The sequence below is a fragment of the Globicephala melas genome, chromosome 3 (assembly GCF_963455315.2).
Source record: "Globicephala melas chromosome 3, mGloMel1.2, whole genome shotgun sequence".
In the NCBI taxonomy this organism is placed as follows: domain Eukaryota; kingdom Metazoa; phylum Chordata; class Mammalia; order Artiodactyla; family Delphinidae; genus Globicephala; species Globicephala melas.
The window spans coordinates 9,145,361-9,164,299 of record NC_083316.1 but is presented as its reverse complement, the minus strand read 5'-3'; the positions used below and the strand labels follow the sequence as shown (position 1 = coordinate 9,164,299).

The 18,939-nt window shown below is 41.5% G+C and overlaps 1 protein-coding gene and 1 non-coding gene across 10 annotated transcripts in view; both read left to right on the top strand.

Moving 5' to 3' along the window:
* CTNND2 (catenin delta 2) overlaps positions 1-18,939 on the top strand; it is a 930,830-nt gene that overhangs the window by 834,251 nt on the left and 77,640 nt on the right. The gene's annotated exons all lie outside the window — the stretch shown is intronic.
* Positions 12,256-12,362, top strand: LOC115853260 (U6 spliceosomal RNA). Its single transcript, XR_004039489.1, has one exon. It is a non-coding gene; the product is annotated as a U6 spliceosomal RNA (small nuclear RNA).

The following is an 18,939-nucleotide window of genomic DNA, read 5'->3' as shown; positions in this document are numbered from 1 at the left end:
CAACCACTGCGCCACCAGCGAAGCCCCAGAATAATGTTTTTAAGTTATATTCCTTCTCCATGTTAACTGCTATTTCTTCCCCTTGCCAAAAGGGGAGAAAAACATTTAATCATGTGGAAATTAATTGTTATTTTTTACTTTCTAATACTAAAAATAATGGATTAGAAAGTAGTTTAGAAGTTTTAAAATGAATACATTTTTAGCCATTCTGCCTTATGCTTGATTGTATTTATTATGCTGGATCTTGAGGAATTGCAGAGCAGGCAAGGGTAGATGTAATTGGGGGTTCCGCTAAAAAAAGAAAAAAAAACGTGTATAGGCTGGTGCCGTCAATTGAGTGGTCCAGTGGATCTGACCTGGAGGACACATAAGGCAGTAAGATGAAGAGAAGGCAGACACTGTAGAGAGGTGAGGCAGCCATCCCAGGACGAAGGACACAGCAAGCCCCAGAAGAGGCCGGGGACCCAGGAGGTGATGGAAGATTGGCAGGGCAGCTCCCCTAGCATCTGGGCAGCTGAGGCCAGGAGCTAGGATGCTGGTCTGTGAGATGGCACAAAAGTAGATTTTGCTCCTTGAGAAGAAGCAAGCTCGCTGAGATGCTTTGAGAAGAGAAAGCCCATCTGTTCATCCTGCCAGACTGAGGTCAAAGAGGAGAAGAGAGGCAAAGAATCAGGCAGTTCCCAACAGCTCCTCCTCAAAATGTCCCAAAAGTTCTTTCAAGACACTTAGTTGAAATTTAGAGATTTCTTCGCTTATAACCAAGAAAGCTCATGAAAATGTACTGTCTCTGAGCAAACCTGTTTTTTCAAATTTAAAATGGAATTCCCTATTCAGTTTTGTGTATGATAACATCTTTGAACAATGTCAGGTAAAATACTGGCTTTGGAGTGGAATGATAAAAGACAAGCGGCTTGTTTCCTAAAGCACGTAATATCCTTTGAATCCCAGATTTTATCATCCTTACTATTTAATGTAGGCAGTTGAACGAGAGAGAGTACAAACCAGAATGGTGCAGGTATATGGTAATATACAACGTGTTGCTTTTCATTAGGAGTTACTAATATTCCAGCATCAACATTAGAGGGTATTCAATGTGCAAGGTAGATCAAAGGATAAGAAATTCCCATGGTCCTCACTTGCAGGCTTGAACACTTTAATTTACTCATCAGAGAGGAATGTCATAGGTATGAAATGGAAAGTGATGTTAAACTTTTTAACTGAATATTAACTCCACGGACTAATACCGACTAGTGTTTGTGTGAGAGTCAGATCCCATATAAGTGACCTTGTTACTCTTTTTCTTTTCTTTTTTTTGGGGGGGGAGAGGGGTACTTATCTATTTTTTTAATTGAAGTACAGTTAATTTACAATATTGCATTAGTTTCAGGTGTACAGCAAAGTGATTCAGTTATATATATTTTTTTCAGATGCTTTTCCATTATAGGTTATTATAAGATATTGAATATAGTTCCCTGTGCTATACAGTGGGACCTTGTTGTTTATCTATTTTATATATAGTAGTGTGTATGAATTAATCCCATACTACTGATTTATCCCTCCCCCACGTTCCCCTTTGGTAACCGTAACTTTTTTTCTATGTCTGTGAGTCTGTTTCTGTTTTGGAAATAAATTTATTTCTATTATTTTTTAGACTCCACATATGGTGATATCATATAATATTTGTCTTTCTCTGATTGACTTCACTTAGTATGATCATCTCTAGTTCCATCCATGTTGCTGCAAATGGTGTTATTCTTTTTTATGGCTGAGTAATATTCCATTGTATATATGAACCACATCTTATTTATCCATTTATCTGTCTATGGACACTTAGGTTGCTTCCGTGTCCTGGCTATTGTAAATAGTGCCATTATGACATTGGGGTTCATGTGTCTTTTCAAATTAGAGTTTTCATCTTTTGGGAGGTATATGCCCACTAGGAGTGGGATTGCAGGGTCATGGTAGCTCTATTTTCAGTTTTTGGAGGACCCTCCATACCGTTTTCCATAGTGGCTGCACCAGTTTACATTCCCACCAACAGTGTAGGAGGGTTCCCTTTTCTCTGCTCCCTCTCCAGCATTTATTATTTGTAGAGTTTTTGATAATAGCCATCCTGACTGGTGTGAGGGGATACCTCGTAGTTTTGATTTGCATTTCTCTAATAATTAGTGATGTTGAGCATCTTTTCATGTGCCTGTTGGGCATCTGTATGTCTTCTTTGGAGAAATGTCTATTTAGCAGCCTTGTTACTCTTAAAAAGTGAGAATAGAGGGTGTGTGTGAGAGAAGAGCCACAGGCCTCACTCACCAGCAAATAGTTATGGAGGGACCACTGGGGCTACTGCAGGAAACAAGGCCTCAACTTGCTTCCTTAGACCAGAGTTCCCCACACTGTGTACCACGAATGGGTCACAGATGTGCTGCAACTTTGATGCCCTCAGCCCTCAGGAAGGTCTGGGGAGCAAGCGCCTGGATCTGTAACCCCCAGCAGGGCACAGCTCTGACCCCAGGACACAGTACAGGTATTAGCATTTTCTATGTGTGCCATGCTGAGGAAACAATTTAGAAGTTCTACCCAAGACAGGCCTCCCACCTCCACAGCCCAATACGAGACACCTGTGCTCTGTCACTCTACCTGAAACTCAAAAGGTTGAACTTTCAGGTCATCCTCCCCTTTACTCCTCAGATACTAACCCAAACCCTAGTTTTTTGTTTGTTTGTTTGTTTTTTAACATCTTTATTGGGGTATAATTGCTTTACAATGGTGTGTTAGTTTCTGCTTTATAACAAAGTGAATCAGTCATACATAAACATATGTTCCCATATGTCTTCCCTCTTGCGTCTCCCTCCCTCCCCAAACCCTAGGTTTTTATTTGCCCCTATTTTTCCAGTGACAGAAATGGATAGACACTTTGGGTTTTTTCCTTCTTTTCTTTATCCTTAGACAGTAAATCCATCAGGATATCTTGTTGACACTTCTTTGGGGAGTTGCTTGAATTCCTTACTCTTCATGTGTATTTCACCTTCCAATTTCAGCCTGCAGTATGGCAAGTCCAGGGCATGCCCATGGCATCCTACTTGGGTCACTTTGTCCCTCTCACCCTTTCTGAGCTCCCACCCCCAAATCACTGCTGCCACCCTGACCTTCGTAAAATCCTCCAATAAAGGAATCTTCGGTGTTTCCATGATATGCATGATACAAAGTGAACTCTGCCACCTGATTTTATTTTTCAGTAAAACAGTTTGTATTAAGGCCCCTGCAAGAGTCTCCATGCTTCCTAGTATGGGCATGTCTCTCTTCTGATCTTGCTCCAACCTCTGAGAAGCATTTGAAATATTCATACATCTTCGTTCCTAAGAGAAAACTTTCCTAGTTTTCTTCCTTCCTCTTTCTTTTCCTTTGGCTTTTTCTCCTCCACTCTGCTTCAGGGCTCTGTCCTGGGTCAATCTTCTGTAAAGCCCATCACATAAATTCATTATTTCTGACATTGTATTTTCCAGTTCTAGAATTCCCATTTGGTTCTTTCTTATAGTTTCCATTTCTCTACTGAATTTGTTCTTTTTTTAATCATGCATGTTGTCCATTTCTCCACTTGATATTTAACATTTATATCACGGATCAAGTCCTTGTCTGCTTATTCTAGTATCTGGGTTATTTGTGGATTTGCCTGTATTGACTATCCTTTCTCTTCATTTTCCTGCTTTGTTACATGTCTTGTGATTTCTTGTTTACGCTAGACATTGTGTGTTAAAATATTAGAATTGACTGAAGTCGATAATACATACCTCCAACAAAATACCCCATTTCTTCTATCAGTCTGCTAAGGTGGAGGGCTGAGTTAATCAAACATGTATTTTAGCTGTATCTGGGCTTTAGTTAAATTCAGTTTTTACCACTGATTCAAATGTTTCAAGAGCATGGTCAGTATTTAACCTACAGTTGGGCTTAGAAGCTGAGCACATACAGATTCTGGAGATGTCTCTGTGCATCACAGCCCAGATCATTACTTTCTGAGTCAGAGGAGATGTTTAAATCCCTGCACTACCTACATTTTTCAGACTTTAAATAATTTTACTCTCACTCTCTCTATCCAACCTCAATACTTACTTTTTATTTTTATTTTTTATAGATTTGTTTATTTATTTTTGGCTGCGTTGGGTCTTCATTGCTGCACGTGGGCTTTCTCTAGTTGCGGCGAGCGGGGGCTACTCTTCGTTGCGGTGTGCAGGCTTCTCCCTGCGGTGGCTTCTCTTGTTGCAGAGCATGGGCTCTAAGTGCGCGGGCTTCAGTAGTTGTGGCACATGGGCTCAGTAGTTGTGACTCACGGGCTCTAGAGCGCAGGCTCAGTAGTTGTGGAACACGGGCTTAGTCGCTCCGCGGCATGTGGGATCTTCCCCGACCAGGGCTCAAACCCATGTCCCCTGCATTGGTGGGTGGATTCTTAACCACTGTGCCACCAGGGAAGTCCCAACCTCAATACTTACTGTTCCTAAGTTCACAGTTGTCCTTCTAGTTGGGCTCTCTCCCCACTGTCCCTGCCCTTACCCTTCTCTTTCCACTTGAGCTATTCTATCCCCCACTCCCCACAGTTGCTCTTTCACCATCTCCTTTCTATCTACTCCTTACCCATCCTCCAAGACAAATTCTAGTTCCACCCCTTTTACAGAGCGTCCCTGAGAACTCTTTCTTTAATTTTGTGCTATATTTGAACTCTTTCATGTTTATCAATGTATTTTCCCAAATTTAGCACATAAGGAGTATTGTGCACAAGACCCATATGAGTGCATAATGCTAATGGATGCAGCAGTATCGTCTCCTCGGCCAAGCCAGTAGCTCTTTAGGAACAAGAAAAGCATCTTTCTGTGTTTTCTCTTTTTATGCTTCTTTTGAAAGTCCTGGCAATGCCTAGCATCATATGAATGTGATGACAGCCACAGGGAGGTGTTGCATCGTTCTGCTAGAATATGAACTCCAGGGGAGCAGGGGGAGTAGCTTCCTTGTTTGCTGCTGGAACCCCCAGAACAAGGCTGTTCCAGCATCTGGCAGATAATTTTTAGGTTTTATTTGAATGCACAGTAGGTTGAAGTCATAATATTGCAGTTTTATCAACCAAATTACCAATATTATATGTTGATTTTCCTAATTATTCAAAATTGGTTTGCAGTGATAACCTATAGCATATCATCGTTGACAAATGAGACCTACATACCTACCCTCACCCTCCTTCCTCACCTTGAACACACCACCACCACTACATCCCTAAAAATAGAGCTCCAAGCCTTATTTTTATTATGTAAACAAAAGCAGTTGAATAACACTTTTTCAGACCATGATTCTTGATCTCAGTTGTGTATTGGCATCACCGGAGCCCATCCCCAGAGACAGTGAGTTATTAGCACTTATTTTTCAGCTCCCTGGAGGTTGTAATATCTAGCCAAGGTTGAGAACTACTGCTTTAAATCTCTGTAAGACCCATCGTAAATAAAAACAGCCTGCTAATCTCCTGGAAAACTGTCTTCTCCCAATTTTGAAATGTTTTATAATGACTGCAGTCTAAACCTGAAGTCATTATCCTCTGAGCATTTTTCTCTGAGACATGCCATTTCTTTGATTGCAACAGACACAGAAATTTTCTCCAGAAATTATTCTGATTCAGACTTCCTCTTTACATTATTGTATGTAATGGATGATGGCTTTGAAATAGCTGATTTCAGTTAACATTGCCACTAAAGGTACTGATAGCTAGAGTCAAAACAAAGCATGAATTCTTGCAAATGTATTTACACATAGTAGGAATATCAAGTGGGCATCAGCTCCCTGTTGTAGAATAATCTTTCATAACACACACTTAGGTGAAGATGTCATGAGTCTCTTCAGTTTGGCAAAGGATTCTAACTTTACCTTTCCACTTAATTAAGCCCCTTATGGTTAAAGACTAATTGAATCAAGAGGATGATTGTAAAGAGCTTTTTGGAAACATCAAATTCAAGGGTAAGGCTGACAATAGAGTTCAGGGCCGAGAAGGCTACAGGGACTGTCTCAGTTTTTCTGATGGAAGCAGGGTGTCCCCTTGGTGCCGTCCTTCCCGACTCAGGGTGTCTGAGTTCCCCACCACTTGGGAAGCCTGCCAGTGCCCAAGCTAAAAATGCCCGTGGGGTACCAATGAGCAAGTAAAGAAGGAGAAAAATAACCAGAAAATATACAAATTAATACTTTGAGTTATAACCCTGCCTCGCAAGCATCCTTCCAAAACACGAGGGTATTAGCATTACCTTTCTGAGAGCTGCTTTTCTTGAGTTAAAGCTACTTATCACTTCCCAAATATACTCTTCTTTGTTGTGACCTTATACCTCTGCCTGGATGATTTATTAAAATGTGTTTTCTTTGATGTGCATAGGTGATGCTAGGCAGTGCGTGCTTTAAGTTGCTTTTGAATCTGGTATCTCTGGGGTTTGGTATGGGGGAGGCTGCATCAACTATGGAAGAAGCTAATGGCTTCCCTTGAGGATCAAACCTTTGACCTTGCTTTCTTGGCTGGATGCTAATCTGCCGAACTAAGGAAAATCAGCCAATGGGGAGACCCAAGGAATAATTCCATTGGCTTCATTGAACATCCCTCAGTTGACCTGATCCTGTATACCCTAGTGTTAAGTGTCACCTTCTTCTGTGACACCTCATTTACCCCCAGGAACAATACTGGAATTGTATTCCATTCTCACCAGTTTTCACTACTGGCCCAGGCTGGGGGAGAAGAGCTAGTGGACAAAAAGATGTAGGGTAGGTGATGAATATTGACAAGGCTATTTGTTGAATGAAGGTAAAGTGTATTGTTTCTGAAGCATCATTATAGGGGAAAATAGAGGATTGTTCAGTTACCTATTTTCCACTAGGCAAAAGACTAGAACTAGCTAAAAACATCTGAATTACAAAGTAGAACACCTCCCTGGATCAATGTTTTAAATGGTAAGCAAGTGACTGTGCTACTCAATTGGATAGTAATGATCTGTGAGCAACAGACGATGAATGCCGAGCATTCAGTAGTTAAGTACAGTTTGCCACAAAGCCCATCTTAAATGGGTAAGTTATCTCCTATGTGTAAACATGACTGCATCCACGGTAATTAGGTGCAAATGTGAAGGGACAGACTGACTAAGTCAGGCTTTGTCTTCTTCCCACATTAGCTTAAAGCAGCACATATAGCCACCCTGCTTTTTATCTTCCCAGCTGGTTCCCTGGGTCACCCCCAGCCAGCTGGGCTGGTGGGCTCTGGGCAAGAATGGAGCAGAGGATTTGGGGGTTTGGAATGAGAGTGATCCTTGGAGAGCAGTGCTGGGGAAGTGGAGGAAAACCAGAACTACAGACAAGAGACAATACCAGTGACAGTAACAACTACAGCCTAGCCCCCATGCTTCATCTGCAAACACCCTCTCCTGTTCGGGGCCGCTGGAAGGAAGCTGAGGGCCTGGCATAAGCTGGATGCAGAATAAACGAACGGCAACTGCCTAGAATTAACTAGACAGACAAATCAGTGAGTCCAACTATTTGGATGTCTTCTTTGGAAAAATGTCTATTCAGATCACTTTTAATCAGACTGAGTTTTTTTATATTGATTTCTCTGAGTTCTTTATATATTTTAGATATTAACTCCTTATCAGATATATGATTTGCAAATATCCTCTTCCATTCCATAGGCTGCCTTTTCATTTCCTTGATGGTTTCTTTAGCTGCACAGAATCACATTTTTAAATATAAACTGTTGCCAAAGATGTAGTTTCCTGTGTGGCATTTCAAAGATAAATCTGACACATCCCTCTTTTAAGTATACCTGATCTGAATATCATAGTGGTTTAATATCCACCATCATCCTTTTAAATAATATGTAAGGAAGTTCTTCATTAATGTTAGAAATTATATATAATTTCTGTTGCTTCTTGAGCATGTGACCATTTGACATTCCCCAAGAATTTTACTAAATGCTTAAAAGTCTCTTATTCAACATTCTTCCTGCAAACAAAAGATATACAAATTTTTAAAAAAATTTAATATTTCTTGTAGTATTAGGCTTTAAGTTTCTCTTATGTATTGTTATTACTGTAGTTCTTAGTGGGACACGAGCGAAACAGCAACATATATGTGTCATATATCTTGATTAAAATTTTTAGATATAAAAAGTAAAATTGTATTTGAAATGTATCCCTTAGATGGATGAGCCCTTTTATCCCAATCAATTCAGATAGTCAAAAATGAGTTTTACTTCTTGCTTGAATGAACAGGATTCAGTATCATTCTATTCTCATTGTGTATGTACGTTTATAGATTTAAATACTGAGAAACATCACTCAGATAAGGTGAAGGGAATCAAAGATCTTTATAGCAATATCACTTGATTCTTTCAACTTCTTTTGGATTTTATTTCAAAATCTCATTGGGTTCCATCACCAGAAGTTAGTTTCAGTTACCTATCCAATGGCAACCTGAGTAAGTTCTCCTTCATTCTGGAGAAGGTAAAGAATTGGAAACTACCTCTTTGGGAAAAAAAAAAAAATGGATGAACTGCCCGTCATTAGAGTTGTTTCCTTCTCAACCCAGACACTAACTCTGTGGTGCAGAAAAACACCTTGGTTTGGACTTAGAGCACATTTGCCACTCAGGAGCAGGGAGGGACTAGACTAGATTCTGTACAGTCAGGTAAGGAAGGCTGTGAACATGCACATGGGAGGGCTTTCAAGCAGATCAGTTTTGTTGGAAGAGTGCATAGGAAAGCCAAGGATCTGAAAACGGGATCCCTGAAAACCCCAAGGCCCTGTGTTCCCTCAGAGAGTCTTCACGAAGTCCCCGGGCACACAGGGCCCAGTTTGGAGACCACAGCCCCAGGGTAGCCTGACCCTGAAGGACTCCGGATATGACCTTCCCGTTGCTCCCACATGACCAGGGGTTGATGTTAGGAGAATGTGCTTCTCTGATGGGTTAGCTGTATTTTCACAAGCTGTTTCCACATGCACCATTTTTGAGCTGCAGTTCCTCACGGGGGGAGCTTTACCACGTGGAGAAAAGCAGCCAACTGTGTGGTGAGAAACACCAGGCAAGATTTAAGGATTACATGTGAAGCTAATAGACTACAGTATGAATCTTATGCTCAATCATGATTTCTTATCTACATATAAAATATCATTATTGAGACAACGGGTAGAGTATTTGAAACTTCCTGGGGACTAATTAAATAGAAAGAAGTCTGGCTTTCAGACTGGAAGCTCCACAATTCAGTTCTCATACCATAAATGTCTGATGTGATGGTTTAATACAGTTGCCAAGATATTATACTAAGAAACAGCTGGATATTTCAAGGGGTTAGTGTGATTCTGTCCTTGTCTGCTGACTTCAGAAATGTGAAATTATCTCCTCATTCATTCATTTGACCAATATTTATTGAGTGCCAATTATGTGCTGATCCCAGTAGAGCATCAAAGTTTCTGCCTCCTGGAATGTATGGTCCAATGATGGAAAGAGTTTCAAAAGGAAGCAAAAAATATTCACTTTCTGCTTTGGATGTGAACAAAATATTGTAGTTTAGGGGATTAGGGCATAACAAGCGGAGGAAAGTGTTGAATGGGTGGTCAGGAGAGGCCTCTACCAGGTGACACCCAAGCAAATTCTGAGGGATGGGCAAGAACCACATGATAAGCCATCTGGAGAAAGAGCTCTCTGGGCAGAAGGAGCAGTGAAGCAAAATCCCTGCTGCAGGATGGAGCTTGGCATGTGCCTAAAATGGTGAGAAGGTCAATGTTTTGCAACTGGTAAATGAGGCAGGAACAGTTGGAGATGGTGATGGTGAGTGAGAGAAGTCTTTAAGCCTAGAGAAGGAATCTGAAGACTTTGGCTGGGAGAGAGTGATGGGATTTACAGTCCTTGAAGTCCTCTCTGGTTGCTGGTCAGAGACTAGACTGTAGGAAAGCAAAAAGGTCATTGAGGGCTTGATTTCAGGAGTCTGGGAAGATCATGTTATCATGGTCCAGAGCTGTAGCAGAGGGGTTGGGAAAAGTATTTTGAAGGTGGAGCCAGCAGGACTTGCTGATGGATGGAATGCAAAACACTATAAATAGGAAAAGGAAGGAGAGGACACAGGCTAATAGAATCAGGAGTTTGGTTTGGGGCTGAAAGTTTGAAATGTGTATTAGATATGACAGGAGAGATGTCCAGTAGAAAATGGGGAAAAATGGCTTTGATGCTTAGGACTGATATAGTCATAGGTGTATCATCAGTGGGAAAACAGAAAAGATATTTAAAGTCATGGTCCAATTATTTTAATTCTCTAAATACAGAAGCAACTATAGGAAACCTAATCTAAAAATAAAATGCCTAGCCACAGGTAGACAAGCATTTCTTGGCTCATTAACTAAAGATAGGTTTCTTACATAATTGTATTCTTTTTCTTTCCCTTTCAGTAAAGCAGGCAAGAGATAATGTTTCTTTCGTGAGTGCTACTGAAAAATATAAGACCACATGCACACAAATAATTTTAAAATTATCTGTAGATCACATTGTGGAGCACTTTTAAGTTTGTCTTGTTTAAGTACAGTAAGCAGAGCTTATTCATACACTATAGTTGAGGCATCATGCCTGTTGATCCAACCCAGGAAAAAATATAGCAGTGGGGTGGGGAGAGGGTCAATCAGTTGAGACTGATGAGCAGTGTGGATTTCCATTCACTGGTCTAGACTCTCTTCTTGGGTATTATTTGTTTTACTTTGATTTCCTAAGGCTCATTATTCTGCATAGTCACATTTTACTACTGCAATTTTCGTCTGTCAAGTAATTTGTGTGTGTGTGTAGTCATCCCTTATTATAGTGCTTCTGGGAATTGATGAATCCCTGAGAACAGGACAGCGTACCTAGTCATTCTATCTTGTTCAGTTTTCCATGTGGCAGAAATTGTTTTAGGGGTGCATATGTGAAATGCCAAGTTATTTGAATGGAAATGCTTCTTTGCTAGTACTTTTATAAACACAGCAGGGTGGCTACCTCCCCTTGACCCACTCATACAAATGGTCTGGTAGTGAAGTTATCTTCCATTTTTCACCTGTGTGCAAGTCTTGGCAGGTGACTTTGTCAAACATTTAGAAGTGAGAATAGCCTGCAGTGAGGGAACTGCTTCCCGGAGATAAAAATCTAATTGATAGAGGACCATTAGAGACACCTTGTAGTCGAGCTTGTTTTGTTTTGCAGGAAAAAAAATATTTTGCTTCCTCCTTCTTTTGCAGTTCTAAGTAAGGCTCTACTAAATGACAATTCTATAGATAGATAGACAGATAGAGATACAGATATGAATATAGATATTGGAAACAGAGAGTTTTGTGATACTTTTTCTTATAAATTGAATACTTTTTTTCATTCGTTTGAATTTTAATTGACTGTGGGTGAATGATTTTCCTAACCTTATATATAACTGGATGTTTGAATGCCACCAGAGTTTTTGTCAGCAATGTGATTTTTGTCCCAAGCCATTTTTAGAGATTTATGTGACTCGTGAAATGGAAAATTGTGGTGGTTCTGCTTTCAAGTTCCCAACAGAATTTGTACATTTGTTTGCTCAAAGTGGAGACCCAGCTCTGTAGTACTGATGACCCACACAACCCACACCACTAAACGATCAACATTCTTCCTGTAAAAAGCTTACTGTTTCCTCTGGCTTCCTAGCTGCTCCATGAATGAGGCCATTTTCTGGTCTTGATAGCATCCTGGGACAGCTGCCCTCTACTCAGAGGCATGAGTTGGAGTTCAGGTGTTGGCGGAGGCATATGGTTGTCTATAATGCCGGTTAAAGGATAGTTACAGGTATATAGATAGACCTGTGTCACGGCAATACAGCACAAGCAGGGACTCCACACACAGCGAGTAAATGAAAAAGGCTCAACATGGAATCACCTTTGGAAATATTCGGAACGACACATGTGCTGACTTGACCCTAGACCTCCTAAATCCAAGCCTCTGGCGTGGGGCCTGAGCATCTCTGTGTCTCCAAAGCTTCACAGGCAATTCTGATACCAGTCAGGGTGGAGATCATGTTCACTGTACTGTGTTTGCTCCCTCACAAGGCCAGCCATTTCCTCTTATGAATGCATACTGCCCTTTTTACAATTACGGGGCCACTTCTCACTGAACTCTAAATTATTATTTACAAAGGGTATTAGCATCCTTAAAAGACTCAGGTGCCACTAAGATTGTTCAAGGAGCCCATGAATTTAAAATACATAAGCAGTGCTCACTTCAGCAGCACATCTACTAAAATGGAAAGGATACAGAGAAGATTAGCATGGCCCCTGTGCAAGGATTACACACGAATTCATGAAGCATTGCTTATTTTTATAGAAAAAAACTTATGATTACCAAAGGGAAAGTGGGGGGGGGCATAAGTTGGGAGTATGGGATTAGCAGATGCACACTACCATATATAAGATAGATAAACAACGAGGATTTACCGTCTATCACAGGGAACTATGTTCAATATCTTGTAATAACTTATAATGGAAAAGAAATGAAAAAAGAAGACTATGTATATGTATAACTGAATCACTTTGCTATACACCTGAAGCTAACACAATGTTGTGAATCAACTAGACTTCAATTTTAAAAAAACTTAGAAAAAAGAGAAATTTAAGAGACAAAATGACGAAATGCAACATGTGAGTCTTAATTAAAAGAAAGTGTAAAACAATAAAAATAAATGAAACAATCAGGGAGTTTGAAAAAAATACATAAGCAACTTGAAGAGGAAACGTCATTATTTTGAAATAAGTTATACGAACTATGTCAGGTTCTCTAACACATAAATACAGGAATAAAACTAAATTTTTCCCAGATTCATTTAAATGGATTTGTTCTACATCTCATTTGTCAGTATTTCTTTAGTAACGATCTAAGTTAACTCATTCAGTGAACATTACCTTATTCAAGGCATCATGCTAGGTGCTGTGATACAACGATGGCATTTATTTAGATTCTCAAAAGGTGATTCACTGATAGTATTGGGATGTGAAGGACTTATCCTCAGAAAAAGAATCTGTTGCTCAAACACCTAAGTTTGATTCCAGCATGTACCGAGTAAAGGCCCAGTGGTGGGAGACAGCCCTGGCCCAGGGTCCCAGCACTGGATTCAGTCCTCCGGAGCTGGTGTATCTGAGAGCCCACAGTACCACGGGGGCTATGGTCTTGGGAGATGACTTCTTTCTGCAGCCAGGTAGCCAGATCAAACCCAACTCTGTGGTGCAGGTGGACCTCCCCTGTCTTCAGCGGACACAGATAGCCCACCATGAGCCCTGTCTGGCCAGGTGGCTGTAGCGTGCCCCACTGTGATCCCGTCACACCTCATCATCCCCAACAATCTCAAGTGTAGGCCAGTAGCAGTTCAGTCTCTCCAGCCTTGCTCTTCATGGTAGGGTTTTCTTTCTCCAGAGCCAAAGACCACGTACGTACAGTACCGCCAAGCACAGCCAACCTCTAAAACAACCCACCACTGGCATGCCCCGGCACACCCAACTCCGGGCTTCAGATCAGACTGTGGGAGGAAAACTTCTTTTCTGCCAACTTAGGTCTTAGTGGCCTGGGGTGGTGTGCGGGAGTGCAAATTAATTGACAGTAGAGTCACATGCATGCGGGGTACTCAGTAATCTGAGTAATTCACTGAACAGCCAAGAGTAAAGGCTTATATACCAGCTTAATAGTGGAAAGGAGGGGGAACTAGGGCTTCCAGGGGGAAATAAATGGAGTGTATGGCAGCGTCTATAGAGTTTATTTATGCAATTTCTCATCACTGTGCTAATGGTCAGTCTCCTTCTTGGCTGGAAGCTCCTCAGAGAGAGGATTTATGGCATCTCCCTTCTCAAGAAGCTCTGCCTTTAGTCAGATAAGGGGAGCTCAGAAAAGGCTTCTTTCGGCATCTGGTGTATCTCAGATGTCTCCAGTTGAAAATATCCTATGTAATTCTGTTGGGTCCCTTTAATAGTTTGGGAGTATTTGTTTAGGGAGCCTTGCTTATGGCTCCAGTGCTATGTCCGTCATACTACTTTCTCAGACCTTTCCACTTCCTTCGTTCCTCAATCAAGCCTGTGGTGTGAAAGAGATGATTCAGGTCTTGCCAGACCTCAAGCCCACGTTCACATGACAGGTGGCAACTCTGACCCTCCGCATTGCTAAAGCTTCAGCCAGGCAAGAGGCTGGCCTGAAGCCCATGCCTTGTTCTCAAAAACCAGCTCAAAGACCTCAGTCTACTGTTCAACTTTGGCGAGTACATTAAAAATAAACCAGAAATGAACAGGCAATTTTATGTGATGGCAGTGTCACAACTCTTTGGATACCTGTAAACATAGAACCAACTGGGACCGCTCAGTGTGGGGAACGCAGCTCTTCATGAGAAGACTATTCTCATACAGAAAAATAAGTGGTGCCTCTGCACAAAGACCTGGAGTCATCTAGAAACTACTGCATTGTGTTTACTATGTAGCAAGCCTTCAACTTTTACAAACGCCACTGACAGCAGTGCCAGGCCAGGGGTAAGTTCTCTTTTCAAGGGAGGGAGGTGTGATATATGGGGTGGGAGGTGAGAAATGGGACGAGCTGTAAGGTTGGGGCTGAGAGTTGATACACGTGGCCTGGAACCACGAGGTGGGGTTTGCAGGAAACTGCTGATGAAGGTAATAGGAAATGTGTTTCTTGCCCTTGGTATCTCTGATATTCCTTTTTGTATCTTTTCCCCTTGCTGACATTTTTTTAAATTTTTATTTTATATTGGAGTATAGTTGATTTACAACATTGTGTTAGTTTCAGGCGTATAGCCGAGCGATTCAGTTATACATATACCTATATCTATTCTTTTTCAGATGCTTTTCCCATATAGGTTATTACAGAGTATTGAGTAGAGTTCCCTGTGCTATACAGTAGGTCCTTGTTGATTATCTATTTTATATATAGTAGTGTGTATATGTTAATCTCAACCTCCTAATTTTTGCCTCCCGCCTACCTTTCCCCTTTGGTAACCGTAAGTTTGTTTTCTAAGTCTGTGAGTCTGTTTCTGTTTTGTAAATAAGTTCATTTGTATCATTTTTTAGATTCCACGTAAAAGTGATATCATATGACATTTGTCTTCCTCTCTCTGACTTACTTCCCCTTGCTGACGTTTTCTTTCTGGCTCAGTGATGGGTGTTGTGCATTTTCTAGCTTGAATCACTTGGGCAAGTTACTTACCTTCTCTGTGCCTTTGATTCTTCATGGGTTTTTTTTTTTTTTTTTTTTTTTTTTGCGGTACGTGGGCCTCTCACTGTTGTGGCCTCTCCCGCTGCAGAGCACAGGCTCCGGACGCGCATGCTCAGCGGCCATGGCTCACGGGCCCAGCGGCTTCGCGGCACGGGGCATCTTCCCAGACCGGGACACGAACCCGTATCCCCTGCATCAGCAGGCGGACTCTCGACCACTGCGCCACCAGGGAAGCCCCTGATTCTTCATGTTTTAAAGAGAGATAAAAATAGTGCTGACCTCATAGGACAGTCATGAGAAATAAATGAAGACATACAGAGTACTTAGAACCATACTCGGGACTTGTCGGGCCCTGAGTTCACCACTGTTGTCATTCGCCTTATGCCTCATGGCGATAGCAGCAGGATTAGTTCTAACCAGTTCTAGTTCTATTAATAGTGTCTGACTTGCTTATGCTCCTGCATATGTTTCCCTTGGTCCTGTGGAGGCTCCCAGACAGTGGTTATTCAGTGCACTTGTTCTGTGAGAAAGAGATTAAAACTCTCAGTATATTTAAAGTTATCTCAGGCCTATTGCGATGAGGCCTTTTCTCCAAAGCCCGTTTTTCATTTTATTGCAGGCACAAATCTTTTTTTATGCAGATGCTTAAAATTTTTTTCCCAATAAAAAGCACTCCTTTCACGAAGACTTTCTATTGGGCCATCGTATCTCTATTCTTCTAAGAAGCCCACTAGCAAATAATGGAACAATGAGGGAAAGTGTTGGCAATAAAGAACTATCTGCAAATGACACAAGTAGCTGGAATCCCCACTACCTGTAATTATATTCACCTGCACATGTGCAGAGCTTGATAAAAAGAAAGATCCTGTTTTGTTATTCCTTAATTTCGAGAGGAAACAACTGCCAAGAACTCTAGGCTTTAATGACCAAAACAAGCTTGCCTGAAACAGAGTCAGACACATGAACACAAAGTAGCAGATCAAATACACATTTTGTGACCTGGTGCACCCTCCAAGGGGTTCCATCCATGTCTCTCTTTGATATGCCATTGTCCCTGTACTGTCTACATGGTGCAACAAAAAGGGCCATCTCACGGTGTCTCCAGTGAACCACAAAAAATCTCAGGTAAGGGCTTCCCTGGTGGCGCAGTGGTTGAGAGTCTGCCTGCCAATACAGGGGACACGGGTTCGTGTCCCGGTCCGGGAAGATCCCACATGCTGTGGAGGGGCTGGGCCCGTGAGCCATGGCCACTGAGCCTGCACGTCCGGAGCCTGTGCTCTGCAACGGGAGAGACCACAGCAGTGAGAGGCCCGCGTACCGCAAAAAAAAAAAAAATCTCAGGTAAAAAGTACATTTTTAGGCAAATCCTTTGAGATGAGGATTTGCCGGAAGGATTTGAGTGCAATATCCAGTGAAGTTGAATTCCTCCTTTGGTATTGAATCTGCTGTGCTTTATACCAAAGAGCTCAGCCTCTTCCTACAGACATTGAAATTCATTTATTTCACTCATGGCACCATTTAAGCTTTTTTTTTTTTTTCCTCTGAAACTTCTCTGATAAGCTTGCCTCCACTTACAAAAACATCAAAGCCTGGAAAGAAATTATTAGACAAGAAACAAGAAAAACACCTTTAGTTTAAGCTTCAAATGAGACCAAATTGATTAGTCATCTGAGATTAAGTTGGCTTGGCAGTCAGCTTATAGCCAATCATGTTTATCACCCTGTTCCTATTCTAAGTTCTCTTTTGAAACTTTCAGAAAACTGCCTACATTCAGTCATATGGTTAAGAGAGGCTGATTAAATCTAAAACCAAACTAGCTGTTGCCCTATTCGTGTCTTGTTTATTCTAAATAAGAAGAAAATAAACCAACTCATGGGAAAAAAGCATTACAGGCACAGACCATAAGTAACAACAACTTATGTAAGTGTTATGTAATAATTTTATAGCATGTCTAATGAAGGGCAAAGGCAAAAGGCTTGTTACGTCAAATGCCCTTCCCCACGTGAGTTTCGTGTGAGAAAAAGTGGTCCTTGATGGCATCCAGTTCTGGTTCCCCCCAAATCTCATCAGAACAGCCTGTTGCTAAAACCAAGCTGAGTTTATTGTTCACCTTGGCAAGGGACATCACCACTCAGTGGAGCTTTGTCAGTGTCTCAGGGGGGTGAGGTGACGTCAGATTTTGTTGAAGTTTGTTTTAAGGCGGGTCTTTCAATGCTGGAACTTGCCACAGTTCAGGATTGGTAGAAACGGGAATTCAAGGCATCATAAGGCACAAACCGTCTGTTGATGTTTTGTGGAAAACTTCATGGGTCTTTCCCAAAGTTTCTGTATCGAACAGTCAGGTTATTTTCCCGGGCAAGAGTCTCCTGGAATAGTAAGTGTCGTTCATGAGGACAGTGAATTAATTAAGTGATGTTCGTGAAGACAGTCAGCCCGTACTTGGATCCTGCTTGGCCGAGTTGTGTGTGTGCAGGAAGTGGGCATGGGGAGTTGGGAGCTGGGGGCAGAGGGTTTCAGTTCTCCATGGCCTGAGAGGGCGCATGCATCTCAAGAACTGCTTTGTTTCGTCGTGGACAGGTAGCCAGATGATACTGAGAGGAAATAGAGGCGCAGGTAACGTAAAGCTGTTGATTATTCAAAATTCATTTTCATTTAACTTTAACAGCATTTGGGCTCCAGTGTCCCTACCTCTCCAGCCACACTCAGTTACTCCCTCCCGAGTAAGCGTGGAAAGTGTGACAGGGTCTCTACTCTCAGAGACTGGGTCATTCAGCTAGAGACTGAGCCCTGGCCCAAGAAACCAACCTTATGTATTTTTTCACATACATTCAGATTACAGTGCACACTTTAAGTACTGTGGGAGTTCATAGAAAATAAACATAATGGGATGACAAGGCTTATTAAATGCACGGGTTTCAACTGTGAAGAAAGAATAAGCAAAAACTGAGTATGTTTAATGTAAAATTTGAAGTTTATTCTCAGTTGCATTAGAACATAGGTCTGATCATGTCACTCCTGTTTGCCTTTTGAATGAGTCCTAGGCCAACAAAATCTCCGACTGTCAATCAGTATTTGTTGAATGAACAATTGGTATTCATGCTTTAAGTTCGTAGGGAACAGATATTACAGAATCTGTAGCTAAAAAAAAAAAAAAAAAAAAACTAGTTCTATAAAAACAGAGGGAAATTCTCAATTCTCATAAAAAATCTCTTGCAAGTCTGACTTTCCAGCATTAGAACATTTTCATATATCCTACAGAGTTATTTATTAGTGTCAAAGGTCTGGATTTTTCTATTTCTCACTTTTTTTTTCTGCTAGAGGGAGACATGCCAAGAGAAGTTCCAAATGCACAAGATGGAATGGGTGATTCACAGTGGCTGAAGCACCTGTCCATCAGGGCCCAGGTTCTTGTCAGTTCATCTCCACTCCCTACCATGATGAGTGAAGTTAGCCACGGAGTTGCGTGTCCATTTTTCACAGGCTCCTTGTCCTGGCCGAGTTGCTGTATGGCCGATTGCATGTCTCTCATCCAGAATTCTCTTCAGTTTCAATTTGCTCTTGTATCCCTCTTCATGTTCTACATCTATCCCAGGGATGGTAGCATTTTTTAATAAAGAGCCTCCTTTGGAATTCCCCAGTTGTCCAGTGGTTAGGACTCCGTGCTTTCACTGCTGAGGGCCCGGTTCAATCCCT